This window comes from Delphinus delphis, chromosome 2, assembly GCF_949987515.2.
Source record: "Delphinus delphis chromosome 2, mDelDel1.2, whole genome shotgun sequence".
Classification (NCBI taxonomy): domain Eukaryota; kingdom Metazoa; phylum Chordata; class Mammalia; order Artiodactyla; family Delphinidae; genus Delphinus; species Delphinus delphis.
Window position 1 is genome coordinate 10,638,669 of NC_082684.1, and position 16,504 is coordinate 10,655,172.

At 46.6% G+C, this 16,504-nt stretch overlaps 1 pseudogene; it reads left to right on the forward strand.

Annotated features, from left to right (window-relative positions):
• Positions 1–6,749: 6,749 nt before the first annotated feature.
• LOC132417555 (serpin A9-like) lies at positions 6,750–12,619 on the forward strand (annotated as a pseudogene).
• The last annotated feature ends 3,885 nt before the right edge of the window (positions 12,620–16,504 follow it).

Consider the following 16,504-nt stretch of genomic DNA (forward strand, 5'->3'; position numbering starts at 1 on the left):
TCACATTATATCAATGTTTTATTGTTTAAGCATATTTAAATAGCTATTTTAAAGTCCTTGTCTGTTAATTCCATAATTTCAGTCATGTCTATGTCTGTTTCCACAGACTGATTTTTTTCTTCTGGACATGGATCATATGTTCCCATTTCTTAGAATATTTAACAATTTTTGATTGGATGCTGGACATTGTGGCATTACAATTTTTTGATCTGGGTTTTGTTGTCTTCCTCTATGGTGTGTTGACATTGGTTTTGACAGTGAACTAAATTACCTACAAAACTGCTTTATTCTGTCAATGCATATTTTCAGGTTTTGTTAGGGTGCCTAGAACAGCTTTAAACCAAAGTTAATTTAGCCTAATGTCAAGATGCAAAACTTCCAGGGTCTCTACTGAATGCCCCAGGTGTTCCATGAGGTCTCGTCACTCTGGCTGGTTATAACCTAAATACCTCCCCATGCTATGTGAATCCTAGGAATTGTTCTGCTTACATCTTAACAGCAGGGTTTTTTGTTTGTTTATTTTTGTTTTTGACCAACTTTGTGGAATTTCACTTTGTGCATGCAGAGCTGAACACTTAGCTTTGGATTTAAGCTAATGTACATTTTTTGCTGCACAAATTGTAGCTTCTTCAGCTTTCCCAAACTCTGATACCCATCCTCTAAGCAAATCTACCGTGTTCTCCTTGGGCTCCCCTCCCTGTGTACAGAACGTGCCAATAGGCAGAAAATTGAAACAATTATAAGACTTACCTCATTTGTGTCCCTTCTCTGCCTGTTGTTCAGTGTCTGAATTGTTTCATATTTTTTGTGTCTCAATTGTTTCATATATTTTGTCCAGTCTTCTAACTGCAAGTCCAATGTCAGACTTATCTTGGCCAGAAGTGTAAGTCAATTCACATTTTATATACGTATATACCTGTGGAATGATCATCCTAATTAAGACCCTAAAAAAGTCTCTTTTGCTCGTTTCCAGTCAGTACCACCCCTCAGAGATAAATTGCTCATTTAATTTTATTTCAATTATTGAGCACTTATTATTGACCAAACAGTGCTGTACAGGGAGAACAATACAGACAACTTCCTGATTCATTAAATTTTCAGCCACACAAATAAAAGCAAAATTATGACAATGGTAGGTATTTCACTAAGAGGTTAATGGTGCTATGGAAACATTTCATAGGAGGAATTTTTCTTATCTGGGTAGTCAAAGAGATCTTCCTTGAGGAAGCAACATGAGCTAAGATCTAAACAATGAATATGAATTAATTAGGGGGAAGATCAGTGAGGGGAGTGTGGGTAACATTCTAGGAGTAGGGTCCAACAAGCATCACCTGTGAGGATCATGAAAATGGGCAGAATGGCTGGACATAGCAGTCTGAGCATTGGCTTTCAGATGTGTGATGAAGTTAGAGAGGCCAGCAGAGCACAGGCTCTGTGGGTTGGATTAAATGTCAGCGCCCACTCTGGGAAATAGGAGGCTGTTGGAACATTTAACCTACGTAAGTGATATGTTGACAAGGGGAGTGAGGAAGAAGGAGGTGCAAGGATGAGTCCTAGGTTTGAATAACTAGGTGAGTGGTGGTGCCGTGGAAGGAGATGTTGAAAGGAAGTTTCGGTTGTAACTTTGGTTGGGAGATGGTGCTTGGGAAAGAGTCTCAGTCCCATTTGGGTCACATTGAGCTTAAGGTTCATTTGTGACATCAGAAGGACATATCAAGTAGGTGGTTAAATACATGAAGTTCAGAAGAAAGGTCCGGGCTGGAGCTTGAAAGTAATGAATGATTTGCGTCTCTTAGTAATGAAACCGTGGGCGTGATGAGGTCAGCTGGAGAGAACGGAGAGATTAAAATGAAGAGGGCAACACAGCCAAGTACAGATGTTGGCAGGCTCCCAACACGTGAGGACTGGGAGAAGAGGAACCAGCAGACGAGACAAGGGGGAGGAGCAGAGAGATACGATAAATCTAGGAGGACGCGGTGTCCCAGAGCCAAGGGGAGGGAATGCTTAGGGCTGAGTGTGGTCTCCAGTGTCAGAGGCTCCTGGGAAGTCAGGTAAGATGAGAACTTAGATATGTTCATGGCCTGGTCCTGGTTCTGTGGACCCAGAAGCCAGGCTAGAGTGGGCCAGGGGGTGAGTGGAAGGTGAGGCCATGAATACACAGCTCTTTCAGATTTGGGCCGTGATGGAGAGGATGGAGATAGAGCAATAGCTAGAAGGCAATGTGCTGGTGGTAGTGGTGGTGGTTTGTCTTAATGGACAAGACTTGAACGTATTTATAAATAAATAAAAACAAACTTACGGGTACCGAAGGGGAAAGGGGGATGGATAAATCAAGAGTTTGGGATTAACATATACGCACTACCATACATAAAATAGATAACCAGCAAGGACCTGCTGTATAGCACAGGAACTATACTCAATATCTTGTAATAACCTGTAAGGGAAAAGAATATGAAAAAGAATAGATATATATGTATGTATAACTGAATCACTTTGCTGTACACCTGAAACTAACTCAAGTTTAGTTGTAAACTAACTGTACTTCAATAAAAGATAATTAATTAATTATTTTAAAAAGCCAGTGGCAAGGATCCAGTTGAGTAGTGTTTAAACACAGAAGAGAGAGATATAAGGGTCCTGCGATGGAGATAAAGGAAGGTTTCTAGAGTTTGGGGAGGGAGGTGGACCTTAGAAGTAATGGGGGAGGGGAGGAGTGCTGGGGAAAGCAGGGGTATGTCTGCTGGGGGAGGGGAGGCAGTTCCTTTTCTGAGGGTCTCTCTTTAATGTGAGGTAGGAGGCAAGGTTGTCTGGTGTGTGTATGTGTGTGCACGCATGCGTGGGTACATGCGTTTGTGGCAGGGTGAGGAGTCCATCTCAAGGAAAAGGAAAAGGTTGAGAGATTCCCCAAAGTCCGTGCATGAGTGCAGTGGTGAGATCTCTGTTGCCAGGCAAATAGAGGTGGCTGGTTGGGAATTCACAGTGGACCAGCACGCCTTACTGAGCCTCCTTCCCCACAGCACTGGCAGAGAAAGAGCAGAGAGGTGGCTCATTCCAGGTGTGGGGACTCACCAAAAGTGAGTGTCACAGACACAGCGGCCCCGGGGAGCATAGGGTTTGGGAATGAAATGAAGCTCTTTGACAGTCAAGCTAGATAAGGAGGCAAATGAAGACAGGAGAGGGTGGGTGGACTAAGGGAAATGGGACCAGCGGTCCAGGAAACAGGACCAGCTGTGTGCTCCAGGATAAAGCTGGGGGGCAGGTAAGTTGGGGCCCAATGGAGAAAGACCTTGAATGCTAGGAGTTGGGCATCCCTCCCCAGGTTGGTGGGGAGCCATGGAGGGATCTGAGCAGGTGGGTGACCCCCGAGATTTGCATCTGGGGAAAGCGCAGGCTGTCTGCAGTGTGGTTAGTGACTGGGGCTGGAAGACTGTCAGGGATTGAGGGGGTGTGAGCCTGTGGAGGGTGAGATGAAGGCAGCGGGGTTTGGGAAGGAGGACCCCAGACGGGGCGAGCACAGAGAGGACGGAGTGTCCCTGTCACCCCGTCAGGCAGAGCCCCCAGGAGGATGCACACATACCTCCAGGCAACAGTCGTCACCACGGAGAGAGGGGCGAGGGTCCTCATGGGGCTGGGGGAGAGGAGTGGCCTCGGGTGGACAGGAGTTTGGGAGGAGAGAGGACAAGCAGGGAAAGAGGTTGGATTTTATTTTTTTTTTGGTTGCACTGTGAGGCATGTGTGATCTTAGTTCTCCGACCAGGGATCGAACCCACGCCCCCTGCAGTGGAAGCGCCAAGTCTTAAACACTGGACCGCCAGGGAATTCTCAGGAGGTTGGATTTGAAGAGCCGACAGAATAAGATTTTTTTCCTGGTGCTTTTCCCCCAAGAGCATAAAGACCTGCCTCTTGAGGCCTGTGGACGTGGAGCCCAGGCTGTCGAGTAAGGAGCCCTTTGAGGCCTCCTCTCTGAGGCCCAGAGAGAAGCAGCAACTTGCCTAAGGTCACGTGGAGGCCAGCGCCATTGACGGGGCCGGGACTCCTACCAGCCAACACCCATGAGAGGCTACTAGTTCAGAGGGTGCCCCCTGCTCAGCCCAGATCCCCACTCAGCAGGATGGGGGGCACGGAGTCTGAAGTCCTCCAGCAAGGCGGTGTCTGCTGATGGGGATGTGGGCTCCCGGGGAGGCACAGAGTGTTAGCAGGTGCCCCACCCCACCAAGCCCTCTCCAGGATGGGACTCTGGCCCCTGGTAGGATGGCCCCGTGCTCCCTGGTGCCTCATCCCTGAACCTGGCAGCAACTCCCGTCCCTCTGGGCCCGGCCTACAGCCTCTCCCCGCTCACAGTCGCAAATATCCAGCCACAAGCCCATCTCTCCACCCCGCTCCCAAGTGAAGAATGGAAAAGCACCAGAGCCATGAAGGAGAAGCGGCTTTGATCCATGCCCCCTGGGCCCAGGGTGGGATGGCTTAGGGGCTCAGCTTGGAACGTGTGGATAGAGTCCAGTAGGTGGGTGGGTCTATGTGAGCCCCGCTTAGAGAGAAAACTCAACTCTAGTCAAACAGACACAAAGCTACAAAACAAAAGATGGGTGAATCAAATAAATGGAAATGGAGAGAAATTTGCAGTTTCCTAAAGGAATTACTCATTCAGCAAAAAGATTCCTCGTATACTTTCCTCTAATTTTAGTCACATTTGGTATAATAAAGTGTTATCCAATTTACATAAATTTAGTTTCAACAAAGAGGCTGTTGGGAGCGTGGCTATCACGTTGGGGCTGGCCTGACATAGGCAAGCGCCCTATTGCTCTCCATCCTCTCTGAACAACTCTACAGGGTACAGGTAATTACCCTTATGTCACAGAGCGGAGAAAGAAAACTGAAGTCCAGAGAGGTTAAAAACTTGCCCATCGTGGGGCTTCCCTGGTGGTGTAGTGGTTGAGAGTCCGCCTGCCGATGCAGGGGGACACGGGTTCGTGCCCCGGTCCGGGAAGATCCCACATGCCAAGGAGTGGCTGGGCCCGTGAGCCATGGCCGCTGAGCCTGCGTGTCCGGAGCCTGTGCTCCGCAACGGGAGAGGCCACAACAGTGAGAGGCCCGCATACCGCAAAAAAAAAAAACTCGCCCATCGTGAACTTCAGAGTTGATACAAGCCCAACACTGACTTACTCCAAAACTGCTGGAGTTCCCAACTGCTGTCGGGTCACTTAGTCTAAAATCCTCCCGGCGCCAGTCTTGCTGGATGAGGCCCGTGGAGGGAGCAGGAATCTTAGTATTCTTATAAGGCAGGTGTACTAGGGACAAAACCTCTGCTTTTGTTTATTATTGGAAAATGTCCTGATCTCTCCTTAACTTTTGAAGGGTAGTTTTGCCCAATGTAGAATTCCCCTGGTTGACAGGGTTTTTTTTTCTTTTGGTGCTTTGAACGTGCAATCCAACTACCTTCTGGCCTCTCTGGTTTCTGATGAGAAATCAGCTGTGAATCTTACCGAGGATATCTTGTACATGATGAATCACTTTTCTCTCGCTGTTTTCAAGATTCTTTCTTTAGCCTTTGCTTTTGACAGCTTGATTATGATGTGTCTAGGCTCTGGATCTCTAAGTTTATACTATTCAGATACTGTTGAGATTTTTGAATGTTGTACATGAATGTTTTCCATCAAATTTCAGAAGTTTTTGGACGTTATTCCTTCCCATAATCTTTCTCCCTTCTTTCTCTCTTCCCGTTTTGGGATCCCATTGTGTCCATATTGTATGCGTTACAGCCTGTCACGGTCTCTGAGGCTCTATTCATTTGTCTTCATTCTTTTTTCTCTCTGTTCCTCTGACTATATAATCTCAATTGCTGTATCTTCTGGTTCACCAGTTTCGGGGTTTTTTTTCCCTTCTGCCTAGTCTAAGCTGCCATTGAGCTTCTCTAGAGAATTTTTTAAAATATTTATTTATTTGGCTGCACTGGGTCTTAGTTGCGGCATGTGGGATCTTTAGCTGCGGCATGCAGGACCTAGTTGCCTGACCAGGGATTGAACCCGGGTCCCCTGCATTGGGAGCGTGGAGTCTTAGCCACTGGACCACCAGGGAAGTCCTCTAGAGAATTTTTTATTTCAGTTACTGTGCTTTTCAACTCCAGGATTTCTATTTGTTTCTTTTCAAAAATAATTTCTATCTTATTATTCATGCTCTTTATTGGGTGAGACGTCATTCTCATACTTTCCTTTAGTTATTTAAACATGGTTTCTTTTAGTTGTATGAACATGTTTAAAATAGCTGATTTAAAGTCTTTGCCTGAACTTCCTCAGGAAAATTTCTATTGATTTCTTTCTTTTTTTTGGGGGGGGGGAGGTGTGTTGGGTCTTCATTGCTGCACACAGGCTTTCTCTAGTTGCGGCGAGCAGGTGCTACTCTTCATTGCAGTGCGCGGGCTTCTCATTGCAGTGGCTTCTCTTATTGTGGAGCACGGGCTCTAAGCATGCAGGCTCCATAGCTGTGGCTCACCAGCTCAGTAGTTGTGGCTCACGGGCTCCAGAGTGCAGGCTCGGTAGCTGTGGCGCACAGGCTTAGTTGCTCCGCGGCATGCGGGATCTTCCCGGACCAGGGCTGGAACACGTGTCCCCTGCCTTGGCAGGCGGATTCTTAACCACTATACCACCAGGGAGGCCCTGATTGCCTTTTTAAGTTGACTTTATTTTTTAAGAGCAGTTTTAGTTTCACAGAAACATTGAGGGAAAGTGCAGATTTCCCATCTACCCGCCAACATGCAGAGCCCCTCCATTACAAACATCCCCCACCAGAGAAGTATGTTTGTTACACTTGATGAACCTACACGTCATAATCACCTGAAGTCCGTAGTTTATTTTCACTCTTAGAGTTTTACGTTCTATATTTTTGAACAAATGTATAATAATATGTATCCATTATCATGGTATCATACAGTGTTTTCACTGCCCTAAAAACCTCTGTGCTCTGCCTCCCACCTGATCTTTTTACTGTCTCCAAAGTTTTGGCTTTTCCAGAATATCATACTGTTGGAATCATACTGTACGTAGCCTTTTCAGATTGGCTTCTTTCACTTAGTAATATGCATTTAAGCTTCCTATTTGTCTTGTCATGGCTTGATAGCTCAGTTATTTTTATCTCTGAATAATATTCCATTGCCTGCTTGTACCATAGTTTTTTCATCCATTCACCTACTAAAGGAGAACTTTGTTGTTTCCAAGTTTTGGCAGTTATGAATAAATGCTATAAAAATACAGGTGCAGGTTTTGTGTGGACATAATTTTTTATTCCTTTGAATAAATATAAAATAACATGGTTGTGGTATCATATGGCAAGAGTATATTTGTTTTTGAAAGAATCTACCAAACTGTCTCCCCAAGTGGCTGTACCATTTTACATTTCTACCAGCAATATGTTAGAGTTCATAGCCCCACATCCTAGCTAGCATTTGGAGTTGTCTGTGTTCCAGATTTTGGTCATTTGAACAGGTGTGTAATGGTATCTCACTGTCGTTTTAATTTGCAATTCCATGATGACATATGATGTGAAGCATCTTTTCATATGTTTGTTTGCCATCTGTATATCTTCTCTGCTGCAGTACCTGTCAGGTCCTTTGGCCCATTTTTTTAATCCAGTTGTTTGTTTTCCTGTTGTTAAGTTTTAGGAGTTTTTTGTATATTTTGGATAACAGTCCTTTATCAGATGTGTCTTTTGCAAATATTTTCTCCCAATCTGGCTTGTCTTCTCATTCATTGTGTTTCACAGAGCAGAAGTTTTTAATTTTAATGAAGTTCATCAGTTATTTCTTTCATGTATAATGCTTTTGGTGCTGTATCTAAAAAGTTATTGCCATACCTGAGATCCTCTAGGTTTTCTTCTATATTATCTTCTGGGTGTTTTATAGTTTCGTATTTTAAATTTGGGTCTATGATTCAAGTTAATTTTTATGAAGGGTATAAGGTCTGTGTCTATGTCTAGATTTTTTTTTTTTTTTTTTTTTTTTGCATATCGATGTCTGTTCTTCCAGCACCATTTGTTGAAAAGACTTTTTGCTCCATTGTATTACCTTTGCTCCTTTGTCAAAGTTCAGTTGACTGTATTTATGTGGGTCAAGTTGGGGGCTCCCTATTCTGTTCCATTGATCCATTTGTCTGTCCTTTTATCAATAACACACTGTCTTGATTACTGTAGCTTTGTAGTAAGTACTGAAGTTGGCTAGTCAGTCCTCTCACTTTGCTCTAGGGTTCCAGCCCTATGTTTTCCCTTCAGTGACTGCCAGGCTGCTATATCTCACTGCAAATTCAGACCATTATATTTTCAGGCTACAAAAGAGCTGGGAAGTGGAGAATGGAGCTAGGGCAAGTTAAAGTACCACAAAGCTCACTGTTCTTACCAAGATTTTGTTGTTTTTCTTTAACAAATTGTTCCCTGATTTTCTGAAAGCATTTGGTTAATTTCCAGAGTTCTAAAAAAGTTAATTCTGACCATTGTTGCAGTTTTCTCATTGTTTTTATGGAGGAAAGAGTTTTCAGAGATCCTTACTTCACCATTCTCGCTGTCTTCACCTCACTAATTGTACTTTGACATAAAGACGTCTCTTCTCTCTTTGTGCTGGCCAAGTAGGAGAAGCGCTTTAACCCTGCATACACAAGTCAAAGCTTCCCATTCCTGGTGGGCAAGAGGACCAATGTACATGTTCCAATGATGCACCAGGTGGAACAAGTTGGTTTTGGGGTGGATCCAGAGCTGAACTACTCTGTGCTGCAGATGGACTACAGCAGAGACACTGTGGCCTTCTTTGTCCTCCCTGGCGAGGGCAAGATGAGGCAGCTGGAACACGCCTTGTCAGCCAGGACACTGAAGTGGAGCCGCTCACTCCAGAAGAGGTGGGTATGTATGCCAATTTGCTGTGGCCTGAGGCAGGTGATGGTGCACATCCAAGGATGAGGAAAATGTCACGATAACAGCTGTTGCATAATCACTCCTGCACATTGAGCACCAACTACATGCTGGACAGTGAGCTTGGGACCGCAGACATGTTCTCCCTTGAACTTCACGAATACCTGACAGATGAGAAGTGTTACCACCCCCATTCACAGATAAGGAAATAGAGGCTCCAAAAGGAGAAGTGGATCGCCCCAGGTCATGTAGCTAATAGATCACTGCAAAAGTATTACGTCACGGTAGCTATTCTGTGTCAGCAGAGCTCACTCTATCAGCCAATTCAATATTGAATTCTGTAGAATTATTGCATAAACACACACACACAAAACTTGCTATTCACCTATAAAGTGAAGATAATAATATTATCAAACTCACAGGTTGTTGAAAGGATAGAATAAGTTGCTATTTTTAAAGTGCTTAGGAGAACGTCTAAGGGATGGTAAGTGTTCAATAAATGTTACTCAGTCGTAATATTCTTAGTAGTTCTGTGTTTATTATGGAGGGTATCAAAAGGATGTTAATCATAAGATAACAAGGCATGTCAAGGTCTAATGCACAGCCTCTTAGCAATATTTTCCTGGCATCGTTAGCATCATTCCCAGATGCTCATAGTCTAGGAGGAGAGAAGAGACAGTTTTAGGGATAACTGTAATTCAAGAAAGACAAAGGTCAATGGGTGGGCAGAGTCCTGAGGCGCTTCTGAGCAAAGAGAGATCACAGCTGGGATTGAGGGAAGGCGTCAGTGAGGTGACACATTTGAGCCACAGGTATGGAAAGGACACAGGGGCTTGGGAAGGGCATTCTGATGACAAAGGCAAAGCGGGGATCAAGGGACACTGTAGGATGTTTCAGGTTCCTTCTTTCCTAGACTGCAACCGGGGGTGGATAGAGAAAGAGGAGGCAGCACGGAGACTGGGGTGGGGGAGGGCTCTCTAAAGAGCAGCGGACAGAGCAGAGAGAAGATGGAGATGGCCAAGCCAGCGCAGGAGACGGTAACAGGGGCAAGAGAGCTGTCCATTGTGCTAGATGTCCCAAGAAGTCCCCCAATGAGGAATTTAGATGTTCATCCAACACTTCTGTACTTTCACTTCTGTGACTAAGTACATGGCCTTGGGAAAAGCACTAAAACTAAGATTTACCATCTTTAACATGGAGATAATGTTGATGAATGTGTCTGGGACAATGCCTGGCACATAATAAATGCTCAGTAAACGTGAGCTATTCACTCTTGGTTCAGAAAAAACCATTGCAGAGAAAGAGAAAAGTGTACCAAACTCTAGGCCTATGCTGTTCGATATAGGAGCCACCAGCCACACGTTATAACCTAAACTTAAATGACTTAAAATTAAGTACAATTTTAAATTTACTTCTTGGCACTATCCACGTTTAAGTTGCTTAATAGCCACATGGGGCTGGCTAATGACTACCATATTGAACAGCACAGGTAGAGAATATTTCTAACTTTGCAGAAAGTTCTACTGAACTTTGCTGCTCTCAGGGATTAGCAGGGTTTTTCTCAGGAAGGGTGGTGAGAGGCACATTCTGGGCCAGGGATGGTAGACACACTTCCATCGATGCCCAGTGCCTCCCCTGGGCCTCTGCTATAGTCACCTTTGCTTGTCCCCCTTCTCAGCTCTGCCCCCTACTTCATTAAGGGGCCCATTTTTCATCTCGTGTATCTCCAAAGCTGGACTTGCTCATCCAGGAGGCTTACTTCCAGAGCAAGCTGGGTTGGTGGTCTGGGATGTACTGATCCCTCTAGCAGCAACTGGTGCCTGGAGGAAGAGCGGAGTCTCCTGAAATGTCACCTGGAATGGTCACCATGGGCTCGTGATCACATCTTGTTCTTTCTTCTTTTCCACAGGTGCTTAGAGGTGTTCATTCCAAAATTTTCCATTTCCTCCTCCTATAACCTGGAAATATCCTCCCCAAGATGGGCATCTGGGATGCCCTTGACAAAGATGCTGATTTTTCTGGAATCACAAAGAAAGACTTCCTTCAAGTTTCCAAAGTGAGTTGGTTGATTAGCACATTTGCATGAAAGCGTGAGTCGGAAGGGCCCGTAGAGACTGGCCTGTGGAGCAACCTCATCTTGTTGATTAGCAACCAGAGGCCCCAGGAGGCAAAGTGACTTCTGTGTAACAGGAGGGCTGCATCTCACGGCTGCCAGGCCTGTGGCTTTATGGCCGTCATACCACTGATACACAGGCATCTTTTATCCCTCTTCAGATAAATGTTCCTAAGGTCCAACTACAGTGCTCTGAGAATCAGACCTCTACTCGGCAGGCAGCTCTGCTGCCCCAAACCCACTGCAGATGAGTAGCTGTCCCCTGGCGTTTGACCTCACCTCCCTAAAGCCTAGGTGCTCACACCAAGGTCATAATGTAGCTGCTCATAGGCCATGAGTACCCTGTAGATGTGTTGTGTTTGGTCTGCAGTCAGAAGAAAGGAAGAAGGAGAAGAAGAAAGGGAGGAAGAAAACGAAAAAAAAGAGAGGGAGGGAGGGAGGGAGGAAGGAAAGAAAAGGAGGGAAGGAGGGAGGAAAGGGGGAAAGGGAGCTGACTTCTAAAATGTAACATACTGGACCTAAAAATTTAGATTCTGATTCTCTTTATTGAGCATTTACTATGTGCCAAGCCCAATTCCCACATGGCAACAGTGAGCCCAAACAGTCAGCCCAAGGGAGCCCTTCAGGTTCCCCATGTGCCCCCTGCTCTTACAAGACATCTCATCATCTCATGGGGGTTACCTGCCCAGCCTCTGTCCACATATGAGTTTCTGATCCCCAACCTAAAAATTTATTTTTATGACAGATTATAATGGTCAGAAGTGGTCCTGGGCCACAGAAGGGGATCTCTGTCACCGGTGTTCAGGGAAAGAATGCAGACAGGTCTCACTGGAATGCGATGACCATAATGAACCTTTCCCATGAGATGCTTTTCTGCACATATGAAAAACAGTGATTAAAGTTCAAATTTTAAAAAAGAAAAAGAAAAACAATGGTTGTAATTGTCGGGAATTCTCCAGCCCCCTGCAGTTTGGGAGTACATTAATTTCTTCCCTAGAAGACCAAGCAGGGATCCAGCATTTAGTAATCCCTAACCTAGGTCTCCTGTGCAACAATGGTAACAATTACAAGCACTAGCAAGTTCATGAGCACTTGCTTTGTAAGATCTTTAACTCACTGGATAAACTTGTGGGAGGCATGCAGGTACGATCATCGTTTCATAGAAATGAAAATTGAAGCACACAGCACCCAAATAAGTCTTGCAACAGTAAGTGGCAGAACTGGGACTCATTTAACTCCGTGCTTAAGGGCCAGCTGACCAGTGACCACAACAGCTGTAGTTAGTTGAGCAAACCTAATGCCAGGTATCACCTTGGAGCCTCCCGAGGGGGTGTCCCTATTCCTAGGCAGAACACCAAAACTCAGTACATAAAGGTGTCTGCATGTGAACTGCTGATGTTTCTTTTTCCCTTGGCAGGTGGCTCACGAGGCTGTGCTGGACGTCAGAGAGGAGGGGACCCAGGCTGCAGCAGCCACCGTCACCAAACTCAGAGTCCAGTCCACGTCCCTTCTTACTCCACCATCTGTTTCAATAGGTCCTTCATGCTGCTGATTATAAACAAAGCCACACAGACCACGTTCTTCCTCGGGAAATTTGGGAACCCCACTAAGTTCTAGGTGGAAAAAGCCCTGTCATCTGAAGACACACTGACATGCACAGAAAACGATCCTCCACACTGCCTGACTCCCCAGATGTGGAGGCGTGCCGCCTTCTGCTCTCAGGTTCCACCCGACCCTGGCAGAGCTGCGTTCAACTCAGTCATCCAAGGCAGCAGAGCTCCCAGTCACAAGCCAGAGCCCATTAACCTCCAGTTTCTTTTCCACGAATTCTCCCAGGTGACTAGCTTCATGGAACAGTTCTGGGTTGGTGTATTTCCAGTCCTCGGAGCCCCTGGGAAGGGTGACATGTAGGTCAGTCACCTTTATTGCAGAATTACAAGAATAAATTCAATAAACCCCAAGTGTGAATCCAGTCAGCAGCCGTGTTCCCACACGCCTCCAGGGTCTTCACCTGAAGAGGGTCCATCGTGCTGACTGGCAGCGGCTGGGTTGTTAATATGTGACATTTCAGGGGCTGCATGAATTCATTCATCCATTCATTCAACAAAAACATTGAGCACCTACTATGTGCTAGGAGTCAACCAGACAAACGAGTCCCTGGCCAATTGGGCCTCCATGGGGGCAACAGACGGCCACCACCACAACTGTAAAACCAAACCTATAAATAAACATGATTGTTGCAGGTTATGATCAGTGCTGTGAAGGTACGGAATAGGATGATTTGAAGGAAACGAGATGGCGAGGGGCGTTTCTGTGAGCACAAAGGCTGAGTCCGGGGTGAGCAGGTGTGTTGGAGGGACAGTAGGATGCCCTTGTGGCTGGAATGGCGGAACCAAGGTCAGAGAGGTAAGGGGCGGTCAGACCGCGTAGGGTGTTATCGGCTAAGGAAAGGAGTCTGGGTGTGTGGGGAGAGGGCATTAAACCAGTTGAGTTTCTCAAACCGGAAAGTGAAGGGTTAAGGTATGGGCTGTGAAGACCTCTCTGAGTCTGTGCAATGGTTTTCCATCATCAGGGCTGCTGCCTTCCTGGCTCTGACGCTGTCACACACACGTACACACAGCCCTTGCGTTCGTCCTCCTCCCTGCTGGTTGGTAGTGACGACGGCCCAGCCGCCTTACTCTGATTCCTCAGGACCAGCGTTGCAGAGGGTGCAAGGGCCACAGGTGTCAGGCAGAGACCGCTCCATCATCCTCCCCCGTCCCCCATCCCAAAACCCTCTGCAGACAGGCTGTACTGGCTCCTTCCTTTTCAGATTCTGAGGGCACCAGTGTCCCACACCACCTCAGATGTGCTAGGGGGGCTCACGTTGTCTTTTCCAAGTTCTTTACACAGAAAGAAACGGGGACTGAAACCTGGCGGTCCAGTGGTTAAGACTCCACGCTTCCACTGCAGGGGCGTGGGTTTGAGCCCTGGTGAGGGAACTGAGATCTAAGTTCTAATTGATCCAACCTTCCAGATCTACCTAGCGTGGATGCTAGTTAGCCAGAGCACGACAGCCACCGCCTTTGAAAGCGAACTCCCCCACAGTGTCTACTGCTAATGGGATTCCTCAGCTGTTAACTAACTATCCCTAGAATGTAAATAAAAACAGTTGCTACCTCCCTCATGTCTGTGCAAGGACATCATAGAAATATGGTCACTCAGGACATTGGAACATCTGGCTTTTCTAGGTGAGTGTTTCTTCTCCACCCCCCAGTCACCTGCCCAGTGGACCCACATGCAGGCATTGAGGTGAGTTGAGTACATCCTGTGGACCAGACACGGCACTGAGGCTGAGGCTACAGCAAGGAACTATTCCTGCCTCGTGGGGTTTACAGTCCGGCGTGGAGGAGGGGGAGATACCGTAAGTGATGTTCAATACGGCCCTTCACGAAATTTTAGGACAAGAATCTGGAGCTACTGATGTGACTCGAAGCATCCACCTGGGCACAAGCACTGAGAAAGCCCCCCGAGTGCAGCACAGTCACCTCAAGTGGTACCATGGCTCCCTGGGGAACGGCGGCCACCCATGTGCCGAGGCAGGCAGAAGCTGGGCCTGGGGATGTGGCATCCGTGACCACCCCCCTGCCCCAGCTCCACCCCTGTGCGGGACGGCTACACAGCACGGGGACAAAAGGGACAACGAAGCTCAGGAAAAAGGATTTCAAAAGCCTCCAGTTCCAGCTCCCAGTCACGGTCGGAAACCCAGGGCTCCTGCATCACTGGGTGGTCATGCGAGTCAACCAGAAAGCCCTCAGGACAATGCCTTGCAGACTGTCCACGTCCAGTGAAGGCTACCCGTTAATGGCATTGTGCTTATTGTTTCCATATCAGGAACATTTTAAAACAACAAAGACGTTTCTTTCTTGCTCCTTTCCCAGCTGGGAGTTGAGAAGAAAAGGCAAGCATCTGTGCAGAACGTTGTGCCCCAGAGCATCCCTCACAGTGTGCCCAGCATCCTCTGTCCCACTCAGACCTCAGGACCATCTACAACCCAAAGGGTCCCTTTTCATTCCCCGGTGTGCGGCTGATCTCTGGTACTAATATACCCTCATTCCCCCCAGCTCAGCAGATCCCACAGAAAATGTGTTCAGAGGCCCAGCTTTTAAATGAAATACTATGGGCCATATTTATTAGTTGAAGCCAAAAATTAAAATCTCTCTGTACCAAGGAACTTACATAAAATTTACTTAAGAAAGGAGGCTGACGTTGCCGTCCTTGATAAATAACGCCATTACTGAAGATGAGATGAAGCATTTAAAGAATTTTTAAAAGCCCTTATCCCTGAAAGTTTGCTCGCTACACTTTAGTCCAGGATCTACTACCAAAAGTGGAGATGACTGGCCAGGAGATGACTGGGTTAGGAGCACGGCTGTGGTGTCAGATAGACGTGGGTGTGAATCCCAGCTTTGTCCTCTGCTAGCTGTGTGACTGTGGGTGAGTGACTGAACCTCTCTGAGCCTGGATCCACAGCTCTAAAACAGGAACAGTAATAATACTACCTGCCTTGGTGCGATTGTTGTGAGGGTTAAATGAGGTACTGCAGATCAGGTGTGACATTCGGTGACGTTCGGCACAGGGGTGACCACTGTTGCTATTCAACGTACGCAGTGGTCTAGGCAGAATGAGGGCTGGTAGCCCCACCTCCTCTAGCTCAGAAATGCCCCAAGGGACCCACCTCATATGGACAGAGAGGGATGGCCCTTGGGAGGGAATGGGGGCTTCTCTGTGAAGACAGGGTCCCTCAGAGGAATATAATGTACTCATTTGTTCATTTACTCAATGTTTGTACACCTACTGTGTGCCAGCACGAAGGAGAGAATCACGAATTACATACAGATTATTCCAACAAAGATTTCACAGACTAGAGGAAACGAATCCAAGTATGTGAGCCAGCGTGATGAGAGGTGAGCACGGAGTATAATGGGAGCTCACAGAGCCTAACCCGGCCCAGGTGGAAGGAGAGAAGGGTAGCTGTCAGGAAAGGCTTTCTCAAGGAGAGATCTGAGTCGAATCCTGAAGAGTGGGTAGGAGTTGAGTTACCCTGAGAAGGGGGAGGAGTGGAGACAGGGTTCCAAGGCAGGAGGAACAGTGCCTGGTTCCCAGGGGACTCAGAACCCCATAGAATGTCCGATGTCAGCCAGGAGAGCATCATGTATTGGGTGCCTACTGTGTACATACATTAAGTCATCAAGCTCTCAGAACAAGCTACAAAATAGATACTATCTCCTCCATTACCAAGGAGGAAGCTAAGGCTCAGAAAGATGAATAACTTGCTCAAGGTGGCCCGCACACGACAGTCAGGGCTCTGGTATTCACTTTCAGGTCCATGTGACCCCAGCCCATTATCCTTCCCACAAAGCCTGCCGCCACTGCCCATCTTTCTATGTTTTAAAATGGCTTTATTGGGTTCATAATGTGCATACCGAAAATTTCACCCATTGTACATGTATAATCAATGAT